Below are 20,107 nucleotides of genomic sequence, written 5' to 3' on the forward strand. Positions count from 1 at the left end.
GAAACATTGGGCAGATCCTCACGTGTCTTCTTGCTGTTGTTCTATATGCCTTTTGTGCAGTTATCCTTGACTTTAGTTTTATGTCTAAATTGCTCTTTTCCTACCTATTCTATATGCACACCTTCTATAATTAAATTTAATAAGTGTTTTCTGTTCTTGTCTTAATGCAATGATCTACAAAAAGGATTTGCATTTAATGTCTTTTGTACTCATAGGTGGCGTTCTAAACCCCTAAACCCTGCAAATGCTTTTTTGCTTTGAATCCCAAGTTGCACTTATAAACAGAATAAGAAGGAGAAGAAATTAGAGGCTGGCTACAGTGAGATTTAAAGTTCCTAGGGGAGTGGTAAACTGAATAGAAAACCTGCAGTTTGTGTGTGTAATTACACAGACCATTGAGATATGGGTGTTATTGTTTAGTTAGCCTAGAATTATATAGAAGTCTTAGCAATTTTATTTGGGTGATTTCAGAGCACAGAGTGGTATATATCTGTATCATGAGATTGCAGTTTGAATAAAAATACACCACAAGATAGACTCAGAACCCTCTATTACATTGCTTGTAGTGCTATCACCAAAGTCTCCCATTTCATACAAAGACAGATGGACAACAAATGCCCTTCTGTTCTTGGTACAGAGCTCAAACTGAATGGGATTTATCAGGATGTCACATCTAATCCCTCTTCTTAAGGTTCTCTGACTGTTAGTTTTGGCTGGCAAGAGAAGGGGAACCAAATGATTAAGTGCCAGAGGGCAGAGTTCCTAGGTTAAAAAAGGTTTAAAATAAGTTCTATTTTCTTGTATTTTCCTATGCCTTTCTAAGCATAAACATTTCTAATTGATATCAGTGGATCTGAATTATGAATTAATCTAAATAGCCAACCCTTTCTCCAAATAAAACCAGAAAGTGTCAACTAAATCTTTAGTAATAGGTGTATCTATGCTTGTTAACCTAGAGACTAAAGCCAGTATTGAAATTTCTAAGTAACACCAATAAAAATGTATTTATGTAGTATTATGTAGTATGTATTTATGAAGTATTTTTAAATTCTTATAAAATGCCTTCCCTCCTGGCATAGAACACTCTGCTCATGAAAGTACTTGCAAAGCCTCCAGCTGTTCCTCTTCATTTTTCTCCCCTCAATTCCAACTATCATCTTAAAAAGGCACAATAGGATTTTCCTAAATAATCACCAACACATGATGAAATTACTTCTCCAGATCTAAGGGCTCCAGCAAAGAATTTGTAGGGGATTACTATCTCATTTTCAAATAGTGCCCTATTCAGATGTAGCTACAATCACCCTACAGTTAGAGCAATAATTTCTTGTTGCCACACATCAGGGGGTCTCCAGTTATCTTAACTGTCATGAAATTCTAAAAGAAAAATTAATTTATATTTGCTCTCATAGAAAAGACTAAAATGTACTCTGTTAGAATCTCCTAGGTGGAATTTGAATTTGAGAATTCAAATTGAGAATGGAATTTGAGAATTTCCATTCATAAAGCAATCCTCAGGTATTTCCAATGCAACTAGTCTGTAGACCAGAGTTTAGAATCACAAAAATTAGGAGATATATCAACCTCTCATTGATTTGCTAGAGTGTTAATTGTGATATAATGCTTGAAAATAAGCTACTTTAACTAAAAATTAAAAAGACAGACTTTTGGTCTGAATCCTTGTATTTAACATCTCATTCTCCCAAATTCCTAATGAAATGTCCAAAGGAATTCAAAAATTGTGGAAAATCTGAATCAGCTCTGAAAATTAGGGAAGGAAACCTAACTACTGGGGGAAAAGTCAAGAAATTTCTGCAGAATATATTGCTTTATTGGGACCATATTGAGAGAATTGTTGGCCAACTCACAATTCATAAACTGACCCTAGGTACAGAGCAGCAGGGTCTGCAGTGAAAATGGACATTCCGACAGTGGTAGGAGGCTTGGGGAGGAGGTTGCAAATCTAGAGGTAACAAGGGTGAGATGACTCGGCATAATTTGCTCCCATTTTGCACTTGAACTATAGAGCAAGCCAAGTAGAATGGGGGTAGTGCCACAGCTGGCCTCTAAAGAAAAAGGCCTTACCAGTTAGAGAATAGGGGCCTTATCCCAGCAAACAAAGAGGGAATAGACTATCTTTGGTATAGGGGCAAAACTACCTGATGTGGCTGCCCTTGGCTTTAATTCACACCCTACTCTTCAGTGGTAATGCCCCTATAATTTGACAATGTAAAACTACAGTAGAGCTAATCCTACCTTCCTTTTTTTCTCCTTCTTTCCTTCCTTTTTCTCTCTCTCTTTCCCTTCTTCCCTCTCTCCTCTCTTCCTTGTTCTCCCTTCCTTTTTGGTTTAAATCAAAACAACCTTTCCAAAAAAAAATCACATAAAACGCCAAATATGGACAAGCTTACAGTTTCCATCACCAATTATTTATCCAATCATTCTCTCATTCTCCATCCGTCCCATGTATGCTTACTTGTTAGAATAAGCAAAGAGAAAATTATAAAAATTCAGTAGTTCAATAAAAGGGAATCAAGCTGAACAGGCAGAAAAAAATATTCCCTTAAGATGGCCCTATTAATAAAAGCCAGGAAAAACTATAGAAACTCTCTAATATGTATTTCCTAAAAGATTCAAGAGGACACTTTGTCTATTAAGTATGAAAGCATGAAGTCATATAAAAGGTATAATCTGAGAGCAGGAAAAGTTGCTTTAAGATGAAAAATATGACCACTAAATTTTCTAATGCAATGGAATTCATAAAGAAAAGATGAGATTCTGTAGAATTAGAATCAATAGATTAGAAAAATAAGCTAGAGAAATCCTTCTAGAACTTCTAGAGGAAATAGACAATGTTGCCAAAGCAAGTTAAATTTTTGTAAGATAAATCCAGTAAATCTAAAATAAGTTTTATAAGAAGTCTAGAAGGAAAGAGTCAGCTGATGGAACAGCAAAAAGAAAAGAGAAAAAAATGATGGGTGAAGGTGGTCAAAACAAACTTCCAGTTATAAAATAAGTAAGTTTTGGGGATGTAATGTACAGCATGGTGACTACAGTATATAATACTCTACTGTATATTTGAAAGTTGCCAAGAGAGTGGATCTTAAAAGTTCTCATCACAAGAAAAAAATTTGAAAGTATGTTATGTAGACTTATTGTGGTGGTCATTCTGCAATATATTTGTATATCAAATCATTATGTTGTACACCTGAAACCAATATATTGTTATGCATCAAAAGAAACTCATGTAATTCCAAATATAATGGACATGTATATTTAAAACAGATTTAAACCTGATATATCCTGGTGAAACATTTAAATTTCAGGACTAGAGAAAAAATTTTACATGCATCAACATGGTGCAGGGGGATGGATGGCAGGGGCGGGGTGCAGATAAGTAATTTACAAAAGGAAAATGTAAACTTTCAAGTTGGCTTCAAGCTTTTCTGCAGTACTAAATGTCAGAGGTTCATGGAGCAATGTCTTCAGAGTTTCAAAAAATCATTCTATGATCCAAGAATTCCATATCCAATCAAGCTGATACATGTACAAGAGAAAAGAAAATACAAAGCATAATACCTATGTAGACTTCCAGAAAAATTCAAAAAGAAAGTGACAGCTCATGGAGACAAAAATCAAGATCAGAAAGCTAAGAAGGGAGAATACAGTATATAATAATCAGAAACAGTGATTTCAGAGTGGTTACCATGTTCCAAATACTTTATATTTGTTTTTACAGGTAAAATCCATAATGAATTTGTGAAAGGTGTGAACTTTTATGTGCTATATACCAAGGCGTTACCAAAAAAAAAAAAAAAAAGCACAGCAAAATCTAATGGAAGAGTGTAAAATTGATAAAAAGTAATCACAGTAAGAAACATTTAATGTTTTCTCAGTTTTTGGTTATTCAAGACAAAAGTTTAGTATGTAAAACAATTGATATAGTTAACATGTTTATTTGGTAGGTGAAAATATGAAAATAATAATATAATAATATAGAAATATGTACAAAGGAAAGTGGTTAAGGACATTACCTAAAGAGCTGTACAACCTGGGTACCAAATGTGTTCCCCCCACTTAGCTAGCTGGATTTGGGGCAATATACTTGCCATCTCTCTGCCTCAGTTTTCTCATTACAAAGTGAAGGATATAATTGTGTGATGATTAAATAAATTTATACATATGAAATACTCAAGACATGATAAGCACCTATTTAGTACTCACTCAATACTAACTGCTATAACAACAGCTAATGATGATATATACAGAATTTTGAACTTTACCTATAGAGAATATTCTTTCTTTTCAAATGTCTTGGGGATATTTACAAGAAAATAATAATATAATATGACACAAAAATTCAATAAATTTTTGAAGGGAGAAAATGTGTGAACTACATGGATGTGAACAAAAATTTTACTAGTAAAAAGTAAAGAAGCAAAAAAAAAATCAGATTACAAAGAAATTTTAAAACACCCTCCTAATTAACTCCTGAGTTAAAAGAAGAAATTGAAGTGCACCTTTAAATTCTCTAGAATATAACCAACTATATATCTATATATCAAACCTAAGTGATCATGGTAAAACAATAAAACTTTTAGAATACAACAATGAAGAACATCTTTGTGGCTTTAGAATAAGCAAAGATTTTTAAACAAGAAATAAAAACACCTCTTCAAAGGAAAAAAAGTGACTGGACAATATTCAAATTAAGAACTGTGTGCATCAAAAAGATACCATTGAGAGAGTGAATAAAAACCTACAGAGAGGGAGAAGATGTTCACAATACACATATATAACAAAAACTTCATATACAGAAAAAACTTTTAAAAATCAGTAAGAGAATACAAACAAAAAAATGGACAAAAACTTGAACAGTCACTTCACAAAAGAAAATATCTAAATGGCCAAGAATCCATGAAAAAATACTAACTTTGTTAGTCAATAGAAAAAATGCAAATTAAATCTATAATACGAAATCACTGCACCCTTACCAGAATTGCTAAAATTAAAAAGAACAATCAATACCAAATTTGAGCAAGGATATGGAGTAACCAAATATCCCACCCATTGCGGTCAGAGTAAAACTGGTAAAACACGTTTGGATAACTGGCAGTAACTAGTAATGCTGAATATATATATTCCAGGTATATTCCTAACAGACATGCATGTATGCTCACCAAAACATGTCTACTAGAATGTTCATAGCAGCACTATTTATGATACCCTATAATTAGAAATGACCCAAATGTCCTGAATGGATAAACTAATTATGAGGTATTCACAGAATGAAATACTGTATAGCAATAAGAATGAATAAATTATAACTACACATAGCAATACAGCTGAAGCTCATAAATAATGTTGAGCCAAAGATGTCACCTAAAAGACTACAGACTGCGTATTCCTTTTATATAAAGTACAAGAAAGGAAACTTAATCTATGCTGTTAAGAGTTAAGATTCCAGCTCCTCCTGAGAGGGTTGTGACTAGAAGGGAGGGTTCTGGGAAGCTGGAATATTCTATTCCTTGATCTGGGCACAGGTCACACAGGTTTGCTCAGTTAGGACTTGTTATATGAGCATATTCAGTTTGTAAAAATTTGTTGAGCTTTATACCCATGGTATGTACACTTTTCTCCAGGTATAATAATTATCCTTCAATAAAATATTTAAAAAAATCTTATGGGATCAGGTCAAAAGTATACTCATAGGAAAATACAGAGCATTTTATGTGTAACAAAAAATGTCACTTGAATATAAAAAAGAACAAAATGAAACTAGGAAGTAGAAGCAGAAAGAAGAATTAATAGAGATGAAGAACCTTATTTAAAATAATTATAAAATATTAAAATGCAAAATTGATAAATAAATATTAAAATGCAAGCATTAGTTCTTTGAAAAGACCAACAAGATAAGCAAAGTTCTGGACAAGTTAAATGGAGGGGAAAAAGAAAGAAAAAGAGGCAAAACCTAAATTTGAAACACACCAAAGGAGACTGTGGGTATTTTACAGATAAGTTTTCTCAACTTTGGCACTGTTTACATTAGGGCCAGATAATTCGTCTCTATACAGCCAAGAGTTTTTTGAAAATAAAGTGTGCTTTGCTCTATTAGATAATAGAAATAATAGAAAAATAATTTAAATAGTGTAGAATGAGTACAGGAAGAGCAGGCAGAACAATCAAACAACACAAAACCCAGAAAAAGACTCAAATATTTATAGAAACTTAATACATGGTAAAAGTTACCTTTCAATTCCAGTAGAGAAAAGAAGGATTCTTCGATAAATATTTGAAGATTTAGGTACAAGAAATGTTTGTTGAAATACTATTCGCACATGAAAAATAGGAAGCAAGTGAAGTGCCTAAGATTTTAAAATTTGTTCTATAAATTATGATACATTTATGCAATTAATATGTTCAGCCATTTAATGTTACTGTAGAAGAGTATTTAAATCTACAGCAAAATGATTATTATATAATGTTAATCAAAAATGAAACATTTTACCCAATAATAAGTACTGTGAAGTTTCATTTTTGTATTCTGTCTGGCATGTGAGTAAGAGTGGAGAGAAGACCAGAAGGATATACACTAACTGAAATATTAAGATTATTTATCTCTATATAGTAGAATTTCCATTGATTTTTATTTTCTTCTGTGAATTCTCCATATTTTCTAACTGTTCAATATAAAAATATATCATTTTCTTAATAACCAAAAACAGAGAAATAGAGAAGGCAAAGCATACACAAAAAATTAATCTGTAACACTAAACCTCCTGAAAAACATTGATGAGTGCCTTCTGATGACCATTTTTATCAGTAGCACTAGCCAACTTACCCACCTGGACAAAAGCTCTGTTTTCTGACTGGCGTTGATCCCTGTATATGGAACATTCCCTCCACCCCTAAACACCAGCTGTCAACATCCCATTCAAAAACTCAAAAGCCAGTGAAAAGGAAGATACATCAACAGTTGATAAGTACATGAAAAAAATGTAACTTAAAACACAGTAAAATAATGCAATATACAAACTAGGATATTTAAAATTAATAAAACTGGCAACACCAAAAACTGGTGAGGATATAGGGTCTCCAGAATCCTTATATACTGCTGATGGCAGGATAAAATGGTACTTTAGGAAAATATTTGGCAATTTCTGATAAAGTTAACACATCTGACCTATGACCCAACAGTTCCACTGGGTATGACCCAAAAGAATTGAAAGCATACTGTTTGATTCCACTTATACAAGGTAGCTAGAATAGTCAAATTCATAGAGTCAGAAAGTACATTGGTAGATGTCAGGGGCCATGGGGTGAGGAGGTGAGGAGGGGGAATGGGGAGTTAGTGTTTAATGGGGACAGTTTCAGTTTAAGAAGGTGAAAAATTCGGGAGATGGATGATGGTGAGAGTTGCACAACAATGTGAATGTACTTAGTGCCACTGAACTGTACAGTTAAATATGGTTAAAATAGTATGTTTTATATTATGTGACTTTTACCACAATAAAAAAAATTTTAAGCATATTGTACAAAAGGATTTGTACAAGAAAGCTTACAGCACCTAGATTCATTCATGTTAAAAATCAGAAACCATTAAACGTCCATCAACAAGATAATATATAAATAAATTGTGATACATTAATAAAATGGAATACTATTCAGGAATAAAAAGGAATGAACTACTGATATACACAACAATGTGGATGAACCTCAAGAACATTCTGCTGAGCAAAAGAAGACAGACACAAGAGAATATTGGCTGTATTATTCCATTCAGGTGAAGTTCAAGACTAGACAAAACTCATCTACAGTGAAAGAAATTGAAACAGCAGTTTCTTCTGGTAGGAGGTACAAAGATGGCCTGGGAAGGAACACAAGAACTTCCTGGGTGACGGCAGCATTCTGTGAGTGTGTGGGTTACATAATGTGATTCATACATGTGTCAAAATACATTGAACTGTAACACTTAAGCTCTTCTTATTGATCTTTATATAAAATACACCTCAGTAGGGCTTCCCTGGTGGCGCAGTGGTTGAGAGTCCGCCTGCCGATGCAGGGGACACGGGTTCGTGCCCCGGTCCGGGAAGATCCCACATGCCGCGGAGCAGCTGGGCCCATGAGCCATGACCGCTGAGCCTGTGGGTCCGGAGCCTGTGCTCTGCAACAGGGGAGGCCACAACAGTGAGAGGCCCGCGTACCGCCAAAAAAAAAAAAAAAAAAAAAAAAAAAATACACCTCAATAAAAATAACTATTAAAAGGTAAAGAGGAAAAAGGCCAATAACATCCTGACACCTTTCCTGATTCCCATCTGGGATTTGATCTTTCTCCTGTAAGGCTCCGTATCTAAACTCTTCCCTTATCCTTCTCTCCCACATTAGTTTAAACGCTTTCTTCAGGCAGGAACTGGGTCTTTATTCCTTTTTTTTTTTTAATCCAATGTATGCCTAGCATGGTATTTTACACACTGGAACTTAATAAATATTTTTGGATGATCTCAGTGATCCAATGAAGAGAAGAATGTGACAACACTTACTATTAGTGGCTCAAACATTTCTCAACTTTCACCGTTCAAAGGGAATACATTCATTCCAGTCCTGAGCTACAAACATCCTAAAGACCACATTGCATTCCAGGGATCTACAGGTTTTTCTGGAGATTGTGCTTCTGGATGGAGAAAGCCACCGTTGTTCAGACACACACACACACACACACACACGCACACACACCAAATGATTGTCTTCCACGTTGCAATCTGCTGAACCCATGAAAAATCCTCTAACTATTACCCTGTGAATTCCCTTATCTCCTAGACTGATGGTGGACAGAAGAGCATATTCACCAAACTGGGGCAGGGACAAGGCACTGAAGCAGTTCAGAACATGACCCCCCCAAATATGCTGCTCTGTCACGTTGATTATTTTGAGTTAAAGACACTTGGAAAAACAGCGAATACAAGAATAATTATCTGACTTTTAAGAAAAAAAGCAGGAGATGAAATCCCCATGTGAAAGATGTCCTCCTGGTACCAGAAAGAAAGTAACGCTCTTATCATCAAGGATAAGAAATTGAGACTGGAGAATTCTATACAAATACACTTTGTTAAAATACTTCTCTTCCTTTAGCTTCCCCACATAATTCAGTCACTTTCCCACAATTGCCTCTCTTTGTTCAACCTAATACAAAAGCAAGCAGCAAACACCCATTTCTTTGTGTTTTCATTCCTTATGAAGGCTGCCATGTCATGTAAAACTTGCATTAAATAAATTTGTACACATTTCTCCTGTTGATCTATCTTATGTCAATTTAACTCTCGGGACCAGCCAAAAAAACCCCTAAGAGTGTAAGAGGGTACAGATAAAAGTTCACCGATCCTACAGCGCTATTATTCATGCCCCTCCCACACCTAGATGCTGGCATATACTACTGCAGGCACAGGAAACACCCAACTGGTAAACACACTGTTCACAACATATAGATCTGATAGGTTCTGTAAATGCTACCATACGATGAATTTTTAAATTGGAACTTCTTAAATTATTTCCCAGTAAAATTTGGAGAAATAGTTTTATTTGAAAACATTCAGCTCCCAAAAAAATATACAATCAACAATTTCTACCAAAGCATGTAACTGAAGAAAAATAACCACTCTATTAATGATATGTCATTAATATTAAAAATAGCTTCAAAATAGAAACTTAAATGTAAAAATAATAGGAACTAATGTCAATTTTGAGAGGTAGTTCTGTGGAAAAAGCAGAGGTAAGCCTCAAATCTTTCACCCTTTGGATGCTTATACTCACTTTCTAATGCCCTAATACTTCTAAATTTTTGTCCCACATCATTGTTTTAAAGGATCTTACTGTATTCCACTTAGTGAAATTTCCTTGCATTGTCAAATCTCTGATATAATGAGATCAAACTCAAAATGTTTACATAATCATTACTTCAATCCAATTTTGATGTTTTTATTTCCCATCACTTCCTTCCCTTCTGCTTTGTGGCCCTGTAGCCTCAATGAGTTTTAATTAGCCTTTCTTGTTTTTTCCTATTTTCATTCACTAAATTAGAAACAATTCTGAAAAGCATTTTAGAAGTTATTGCTTATGAAAAGAAACTATTAGAATATGACCCCCATTTTTATTGCTATTGGTACCAAGAGCCAGAAAGTTATTTTGACTCTCACCACTGCCTCAACACCCATGTCCCAACTTGGCAGCCCTAATTCTGCAATGTGTTCAGGATCCACTACTTGCTCTGCTCTAACCCTGCTGGGATTGCTACTCAGGTCTTCATTGCTCTTTGCAGGGGCTTCTATAACTTACCCATGGACCTCCTTGCTAGTAGGCTCCTCCTCAGTCCAATCCAAACCTCAGCCTGAATGACCTTTCTAGAACACTGATCGATCATCCCATTCATCCACCTACAGAAGAAAGTTAGAAATCCTGAGAATCACCTTCAAAGCCTGTGACCCCGGCCTAACATTCCAACCTTACTTGAGTTTGCCACTCCCTGGCTGCCACACCAAACCCCATCCATCTCAGAAAATAGAGGACATTTTGAAGAAGTGCTTCTGATGAAACCACTTAAGCACCAGGGACAGTTGTCAACTGTTGTTTTGATACTGCTGCAAATTTTACAATGATACCACATTTTCCAGCCATTTGTTTTTCATCCCAATATTTCTGACCTTTTGAAGTAATAGCAAATCTTTCAACTGTAATTTCTTTCTTTCTTTTTTTTTTGTAACTTTATTGGAGTATAATTGCTTCACAATGGTGTATTAGTTTCTGCTTTATAACAAAGTGAATCAGTTATACATATACATCTGTTCCCATATCCCTTCCCTCTTGCATCTCCCTCCCTCCCAACCTCCCTATCCCACCCCTCCAGTCGGTCACAAGGCACCGAGCTGATCTATCTGTGCTATGCGGCTGCTTCCCATTAGCTATCTACCTTACGTTTGGTACTGTATATATGTCCATGCCTCTCTCTCACTTTGTCACAGCTTACCCTTCCCCCTCCCTATATCCTCAAGTCCATTCTCAAGTAGGTCTGTGTTTTTATTCCTGTTTTACCCCTAGGTTCTTCATGACATTTTTTTTTCTTGAATTCCATATATATGTGTTAGCATATGGTATTTGTCTTTCTCTTTCTGACTTACTTCACTCTGTATGACAGACTCTAGGTCTATCCACCTCATTACAATAGCTCAATTTCATTTCTTTTTATGGCTGAGTAAGGCTCTCTGACTTCAGACTATACTACAAAGCTACAGTAATCAAGACAGTATGGTACTGGCACAAAAACAGAAAGATAGATCAATGGAACAGGATAGAAAGCCCAGAGATAGACCCATGCACATATGGTCACCTTATCTTTGATAAAGGAGGCAGGAATGTATAGTGGAGAAAGGACAGCCTCTTCAATAAGTGGTGGTGGGAAAACTGGACAGGTACATGTAAAAGTATGAGATTAGATCACTCCCTAACACCATACTCAAAAATAAGCTCAAAATGGATTAAAGACGTAAATGTAAGGCCAGAAACTATCAAACTCTTAGAGGAAAACATAGGCAGAACACTCTATGTAATTTCTTTTTAAACACCAAGGAGTATTAAATCTCCTTCATGCAAACATATTATCATCCTTGTAACTTGTGTGGCCCACATCCCATCCTTATCCTTTTGAAGAGAGACATGTGGTTTCACTCTTATTTCATCTGTTTAATATGTCCTACACTGTTAAATAGAGTTATTCTTCCAAATGACCTATATGCTTTCATACATTTCTCTTTTTTTGCTTATGATATTATCTTTGCTTGAGAATTCCTTGATAGTCTTCTCCACCTAACTGAATCCTATAGTTTATTCAAGATGAAGAATACCATTATATTCTGTCTCAAAATATGTCTCTTTGGCATATGGATTATTTGGAACTAAAGACAGTTGAGAACCAGCAGACACAGAGAAAGCTCTTTGCCTCCCCCTAACTTCCAAAAAAAATAAAGTATGAACTTCCCCTTTTGTAAAGGAAATTTACATTTATAAAGGAAATTTCTATTTGTAGACATGTTTCCAAACCAGAAAGAGAGCTACTTCCAGGAGACAACTCACCAGCCCACAGACTCTTATCTGCATAACAATAGGCCCCTTATTTACCAGACATCTCCCCCCCTCCCCTCCTCATAACTTGCCTCCCTCACCAGCAACCCCAAACCCTTCTTCCTTTGTTTAACTTAAGTTGGTATATAAGCCTCAAGCATCTGACAGCCTCTAGAGCCAAATTTGTCTTTGTGAATTCTCATGCACCTATAGGTATTTTAAACTATTTTTTTTTGTTAGTCTGTGTTTAATCAGTTTGCTCTTTTGGACCCCAGCCTTGAACCTAGGAAGGTGGAAGAAGAGGGATTTTTCTCCCCACAAAGGCCCACCCCAAACATGTCTTCTTCTTCAAAATGCTTTCCTCTTGATGTTCGTAGCACATCACTTCACACATGAGTAGGAAGTTGAATATACTTAATCTGTTCACAATTACCACTAATAGAGGTTCAAAAGTGAAGCTATATCAAGACTCTAGAAGTAAAAGTTCTAAGGTTAAATAGTCCACTTTTATTCCCAATTTGTAAAGTACTCAAGTTTTCATCCGCTTTTTTTTTTTTTTTTTTTTTTTTTTTTGCAGTATGCGGGCCTCTCACTGTTGTGGCCTCTCCTGTTGCGGAGCACAGGCTCCGGACGTGCAGGCTCAGCGGCCATGGCTCACGGGCCCAGCCGCTCCACGGCATGAGGGATTTTCCCAGACCGGGGCACGAGCCCGTGTCCCCTGCATTGGCAGGCGGACTCTCAGCCACTGCACCACCAGGGAAGCCCCATCCACTCTTTCTTTACATCCCTATTGCCCTTAGTGACTGCTCCTTTGAAACATCTAACATACATCTTGTCTCTCACCTTACACAAAAGCAGGTATAATCCCTTTGTGACTTTTCAGGCCCTGGATAATAATCATTAAATGTTGTTGAACAGTGAAGGAAGGAAGGAAGGAAGCATAACCGAGCAGGATCCTATGGGACCTTCCCAGGACAGACCCCTCCCCCATATCCTCTGCTTTAGCTCCTCTCTGAAATACCTAGATAATAGTATCTGATGCCCATTTTCTGAGTTGTTTTAGAGATGCTAAAACCCCCACTAAATGGAAGAGATTAACAACTTGAAAACCGAGTGTAAGTAGCCCCCAGACCTACTGGAGCCTACGGATTGATCATGTTAACCCCTGTGACACCGCCCTGTTACCTCACCATCAACCAATCAGAGAACTGTGTGAGCCGATCTCACACCCTGGGACCCCACTCCCTCACCTTGCCCTTAAAAATGTTTTTCTGAAACCCATCAGGGAGTTTGGGTTTTGGGAGCACTAGCTGTTCTGACTCCTTATAGGTGCCAAAGCTGCACTTTCCTTCATCACAACCCGGTATCTGCAGATTGGCTTTACTGCGTGCTGGTGAGCTGACCTGACCCAAGTTTGGTTCAGTAACAGAAGGAAGGAAGGGAGGAAGGGAGGAAGGAAGGAAGGAAGGAAGGAAGGAAAGGAAGGAAGGAAAGGAAGGAAGGAAGGAAGGAAGGAAGGAAGGAAGGAAGGAAAGAAGGAAGGAAGGAAGGAAAGGAAGGAAGGAAAGAAGGAAGGAAGGAAGGAAAGGAAGGAAGGAAGGGAGGAAGGAAGGGAGGGAGGGAGGAAGGAAGGAAGGAAGGAAAGAAGGAAGGAAGGAAGGAAAGAAATAAGGAAGGAAGGAAGGAAAGGAAGGAAGGAAGGAAGGAAAGGAAGGAAGGAAGGAAGGAAGGAAGGGAAGGAAGGAAGGGAGGGAGGGAGGAAGAGAGGGAGGGAGGGAAGAAGAAAGAAATTGTAAAAGAAAAATGGAGAAACTGTCAGGGAGGAGAAAGTGTCCCTCCACCCTGTCAGGGTCTCTGGCTGGGTCTGAAAATTAAACTGACCAAGACAGATTAACAGGAGAAAAGGATACAAATATATTTAATCTAAGTTTGATATCACATGGGATCCTTCATGACAAGAAAGACTCAAAGAAACAGACCTGAGTATTTCATGCTAGGTTTACCAAGAGTAGACAGTCACAGAGAAGTATGATGGATTAAGGGAGGTCAGATGACCTTCCTGCTTCTCTTGTTTTCTCAAACTCCTTCGGCTTAAAATATTCACTATTCCAATAGGCTTCTGTTGGTTACATTGCAGCAAGCATTTGTATATGGAATTGCTCTTTAAAAGCAGGAAATCTGCTTCTTTACAAACACAGGTTTGTAGATTCTCTTTCATTTTCTTGCCTAAAACGTCAGCTCTGTAAATTGTTGTAGCAGCTTAATAAGCAAATACTAAGTTGTGAGCTCCCTGAGGACATCTATGTCTTATTTGGTGATATTTCTCAAGAACTTCATGACTACTGGGTAGGCAAGCTGGCCTACATTTAATTGAGAATATATTTTACTAATTTTCTTAGGACCAGTGGAGCCCTTGCTCTCTTTGTCCATCCACGTGGCAAAACTGTGAGAAGAATAACAATCAGAGAGATCTGAAAATTGCTCATTTGATGTATTTTACTGGTACATGAAAGGACAAAAGCCTAGGAAATCACTCTCTCCACTGAATGCCATTTGCCTCAGATCAATAATATGAAGAAAATACAATCACAGGGTAAATGAGAATCATCTTGCCTCCAAACCACAGCACAAAAGGAAAAAAGATACTGTAATAAGATAACTTGTGTCAGTTACAATGCACTGCTTTCAGAAGGCTGTTTTCCATGCCTCCTTAGTTGTCCCTATTATATTCTAGTAACTGCTAAGATTGAGATGTACCAAAGTTAGGTTGAGTGTTTAGGAAACATGGACTTAGGTGGCCTTAGGATTTGTTAACTTATTAAAAGGCATGTTATTTCCTGGACAAACTAAATGAGAACACTGACATCTCCTTATATTTTTAAAGTTCTGTGTTTCATTTGTCAAACTGTAGTACATACCAGACTCAGAACTTTCCTCACTTCTTGCTTACCCCATGCCTGGTTTTAATCTCAGATTTAAGTTTAAATGGTGAATTGCCTTAGAAGGCTGGTAAATTAGTTTTAATGTTTATTAAACACCAAATACAAATGGATCATTCTGCTAGATGCTTTACGTATTCTACCCAATTTAGCCCTTAAACAACCATTCTGAGGCCTATGTTTTTGTTTCTATTTATACTTGAGGAAACTAAATATTAAGTGACCCAGTAACCATGGGCCCAGCTCACTTACCCCCTTCAGCCCCGCCAACCAAATCTGAGGTTGCCTATTAGAAGCCCCATCAGAGTTCATGATCTTTCTGTTGTTCCAGACCTTTCCATTGTATCCAACCCATGGCAGTTTTAAATGGCATCCTCTTTATAAAACAGGGTCAGACTAAGTTTTCTCCGCCTACCCGCCCCACCCCCCAAAAAATTGTACAATAAGAAAGCAATTTTCCCCATTCCTTCAATCTCCTAGATGAACCAACCTCAAAATAGGTCCAACCAAGAGCCACTTGGTCTAGTGAAAAGTTTGGTGCCAGCTGAGGAATTACAGGATCTGAGTTCCCTCCACCTCTGACTCTAACTGGCCGTGTAACCTGTGCCCAATTAGTCAACTCCTCTAAGCCTCACTTTCCTCATCTTTAAATAAGAAGGTTAACCATCCAGTTCCACATGATATTTTTGTCTGATTTATAATGGAATTTCTAAGAGAGTAGGTATATTTTATGTTTCTTTTAAATTAGCCTTTAATCAGTAAACTGCAAAGTAGGGACGTTGCCCACTACCTTAGAAAAAGATGGCACAGCCTCTGAACCACACTCTAATGTCATTTGGATTACGTCCTCCCACAAATCCCGTTTTTTTAAAAGAATGAAATAGAGACACAGATGTAGAGATCAAACGTATGGACACCAGAGGGGGAAAGCGGCGGGTGGTGATGGGATGAAATTGGGAAATTGGGATTGACATATATACCCTAATATGTATAAAATAGGTAACTAATAAGAACCTGCTGTATAAAAATAAATAAATAAAAATTTTTTAAAAAGAATGCAATGATTTAAAAAAATCATTAATGTGTTTTTGTTTATTATTTGGCATTTAAAATGTGCTGTTCCTATATTGAAATACCAATAACCAAAGCCTACTGAAAGAGAGTGGATTCTTTGAGATGTTCCAAGTCGAGCAGCACTTTAACAATCAGACAGTAATAAATCGGGATGACAGCGCTGCTCATGGTGCATTTCATGGTGCAAATGGTACGGGCTTAGCAGCGCCCCATTAAATTAATGAGAAGCCCTGGCCTCTTTGGCCAGCAGGAGTAAGCAACATAATGGAGCCATCCAAACACCTTTCCACCCCTGGGAATGAAAGGCAAGATTGAAAGGACAACCAGTACAGTTAAGTGTTTGGCTTTCCACACAATTTATCCCCTAGATCAGGCTGTTACTCCATTATTCCCTCAGTTTGGTTTTCAAGATCAGCAGCTGCTAAAATAGCCTTTTTAAGGTATTTTAGGTAGTTGACACCCTTGTCTCCTGAATACATAATAAATAAAAGGACCAGGAATCCCTCCAGAGCTCTAGCACTGTCCAGTGAAGGTGTTCTTTGAATTGGGATTCATAAAGTGGGCTTTCACTTGATGTTCTGCTTGTTTTTACCATCAGCAACCAAAGGGTCTGCTATATAAAGGGAGGCATCTCGATTAGTTAAAGGTAAATAAATAAATGAACTGGGATTCTAATTTTGCTTGAGGCAGAATGCCAAAATGGGAGAAATGTTGGATTAGGAATTAGGCGAGTTGTGCTACCAAGAACCTGCGCAGCCAGGAACAACTGATGGCCTCAGTCTCTTCGTTGATAAGAGAATTGGTTTGACAATATGATGGATAAATTTTTCCAACATTTTGAAATATACGGCTCTCTTTGAAAACAAAGAGAAATATGGTCAATGAGTAGGTAGCTGATGCTGTTGTTGAAAATAAATATCCCAGGATTTATCTTTTCTTGGGCATAGATCTTCTGTAAGTGGGAATAGTATTCTACACTATTTTCCTCTCAGTGAACACAAAGACTTGAATCCGTGGAAATTTTATTTATGCATTAAGGGTAGGCACACAGAACATTTTTCATATTGCCACTATTAGTATTCTTTACCATGACTCATATCACCTGTTAGACAATATTGATCAACTAATCTTGACACAATTTGTTTGTTTTTCTACTTTCTTTAGTCCATAATTTAATTCTCTTAACCACCAGGAGCAAATCCTCAGACATCACTTTGAAAGAGCTCATGTCTTATAATCTTTTTCAACATAGATCATGCAGTGACTGCGTTTCCATTTAGTGAATTAATCCTCTATGTCTTTTCTGATTCCTAATACTGCCTTGCCTCATCATCCCAATACTCATTAATATCTTACCCAGAGAATGGAAGTTTAAAGAAAACTGTTGAAGATCAAAGATAATTTATGGGTTTGAATAAAAGCTTTAAATTACAGAAACCAGTAACATTAACATTTACATGAAGAAACATATAAGGGATTTCTGGATCTGTATGTTCTACAGACTTCTGACAGCAGTAAAGCCCCAGGAAAATAATAAGATCAAAATTTAATATGCAGTTTCTTTGTAGGTTTTTATAAAAGTCTGCAAAGAAGAGAAATAACAAACTTGAATATGTATTACCTGTCAAGCACTTTACCTGTATTAGCTTGTTTTATCTCATATTAGCCCTAAAAGTATTATATTATGAGTTCTGATTTACAAATAACAAAACTGAGACTAAGTGATGTAAAGTAATGAATGTATAGTCTTATAGCTAGGAAACAGCAGAATCAGTATTCCAACTCTGGTCTTGAGGACTCTAAAAATGATATGTTTTTTTTCACAGTATGTCACTGCAAGAGCATTTATGTGTGTGTGTATTCTGTATTTTTCAAGAGAATTGCAAAAACCTATTGGATAGTTCCTTTTTTCTTTTTGGTCTTCTTACTTTTCTTTCTCTCTTCCTCCTTAAGTTCAAAGTGAAGACTTTTTATTTCAATTCTTTCCAACCTGCCAAGATTCTGAACCTAATAATAAAATATTATTTATATATTCATATTAAAGTGTAGTTGATTTATTACCAATAATAATAAAAATTATTTTATTCCATTATTATAGCTAGCATATATTGAGAACAATATAGCCTAAACCCCTGGCAAGCATCCTCTCACTTAATACATGATAAGGATAGGTGCTATAATTAATGTTTACACTTGAAAACAAAGGTTTAAGGAGAATTAGAAACTTACCTAAAATAAAAATTCTTGGTTGTTTCTAAAGAAAAAAAAATCTCATATCTGTTTAATTATAAAGCTTGTATTCTTGACCACTATGAAGAAATCTAGAACTGAGAAAGGAAATATATGGTAATTTTTTAATTGCAAGTAGATGGGATTTAATCATATTCAGTTATATTTTAAAAAAATTTTTGGTTGTTGAACTTTATTCTAAAAAGTCCCTTTAACTTTTTGCTCTTCAAAAAACTGCTTGTTCTACACTTAGAAAAGACAAAAACAGAAAGAATAACCAGCCAAACCGAACAAAATGCTGCTGATATTATGATATAGCACTGCCACCCAGTGGCCATTAAGGGAAACACATAGCGAATGCTTTATGGCTGCAAATGATCATTAGTGCAATTATTTAAATATAAAATAAAATGCTGAGTTGAAAAGAAATATTTGAGTAGTAAAGTTCAATTTTATTATTTACCCTGGACCTGAGGCATCTCAAAGTGAATACACTAACCCTGTCTGTGTCATGATGTAAATGTTAGTACTAGAGGTCTTTAAACAACTTTAAAACGCAAATAAAAGAAAATGAAGACATTTGTGCAATTGGGAATTTCTCTTTAAATTTTGTAAATGTTTTAGTTCAACACAATTTTTATTAGCATATATGTTTCAAAACCATGTTGCAATTGCCCATGTAAATGCAGTGCTGGGCTTGGGGATTGATGTGCACGAAGAGCAAAACCAACTGGTTTTTCGTTCTTAGGGCATGGATGCTACTATTAAACACAGCCTCTTGAATTTTTTTTTATTGTATGTAGATTAATGTGAATACTTCACTTTTCATTATTTGTTGGTTTTGTTTTGTTTGTTTCTATGTTTGTTCAAACATTTTTTTCTTTATTTATTGGTTTATTTAAACCACTGTTGCCAAAGACATATGTCCATAATGAAAGGCAAAATCCAGAGCTCTTGGATTCAAAACTGTTTCAAATCATGAATTGGAAGAAGCTTTGATTACTCATTTAGAAAATATTTATTAATATTTGGTGAGGTGCTACACATACAGTAAATATGGCATAGTCTTGCCTTCTAAGTAATTACTGTTCACTTCAGAAAACAAAAACACAAATATACAAAGCAACATTCACAATGAGAGGACACAGGCATGGAATCCAGTCTTCTTGTTCATAGGAATTATCTCAAGAAACCAGCAAGTGCTTCACACATGGTAAAGACCCAATTGTTGCTGGATGAATGAATGGAGCAGTATAATTGAGGTAAGTATGAGGTGTAACATAACACCTACTCGCAATCTGAGAGGTTGCAGTAGGTTGTCGAGAGCAGGAAACTAGGCTAAGTTGTGATTGGGGGTAAGCAGTCAAGAGTCATACTAAGCGAGGTGAGTCAGAAAAAGAAAGACAAATACCATACGATATCACTTACATGTGGAATCTAAAATATGGCACAAATGAACATATCTATGAAACAGAAACAGATAGACATAAAGAACAGACTTGTGGTTGCCAAGGGTAGGTGGAGTGGGGGAGGGAAGGATTGGGAGTTTGAGGTAAGCAGATGCAAACTAGTGTATACAGAATGGATAAACAACAGGGTCTTACTGTATACACAGGGAACAATATTTAATACCCTGTGATAAGCCATAATGGAAAAGAATATATATGTATAACTGAATCACTCTGCTGTACAGCAGAAATTAACACAGCATTGTAAATCAACCATACTTCAAAGAAAATTTAAAAATAAACAAAATA

Source organism: Hyperoodon ampullatus, assembly GCF_949752795.1.
Source record: "Hyperoodon ampullatus genome assembly, chromosome: 5".
Taxonomy (NCBI): Eukaryota; Metazoa; Chordata; class Mammalia; order Artiodactyla; family Ziphiidae; genus Hyperoodon; species Hyperoodon ampullatus.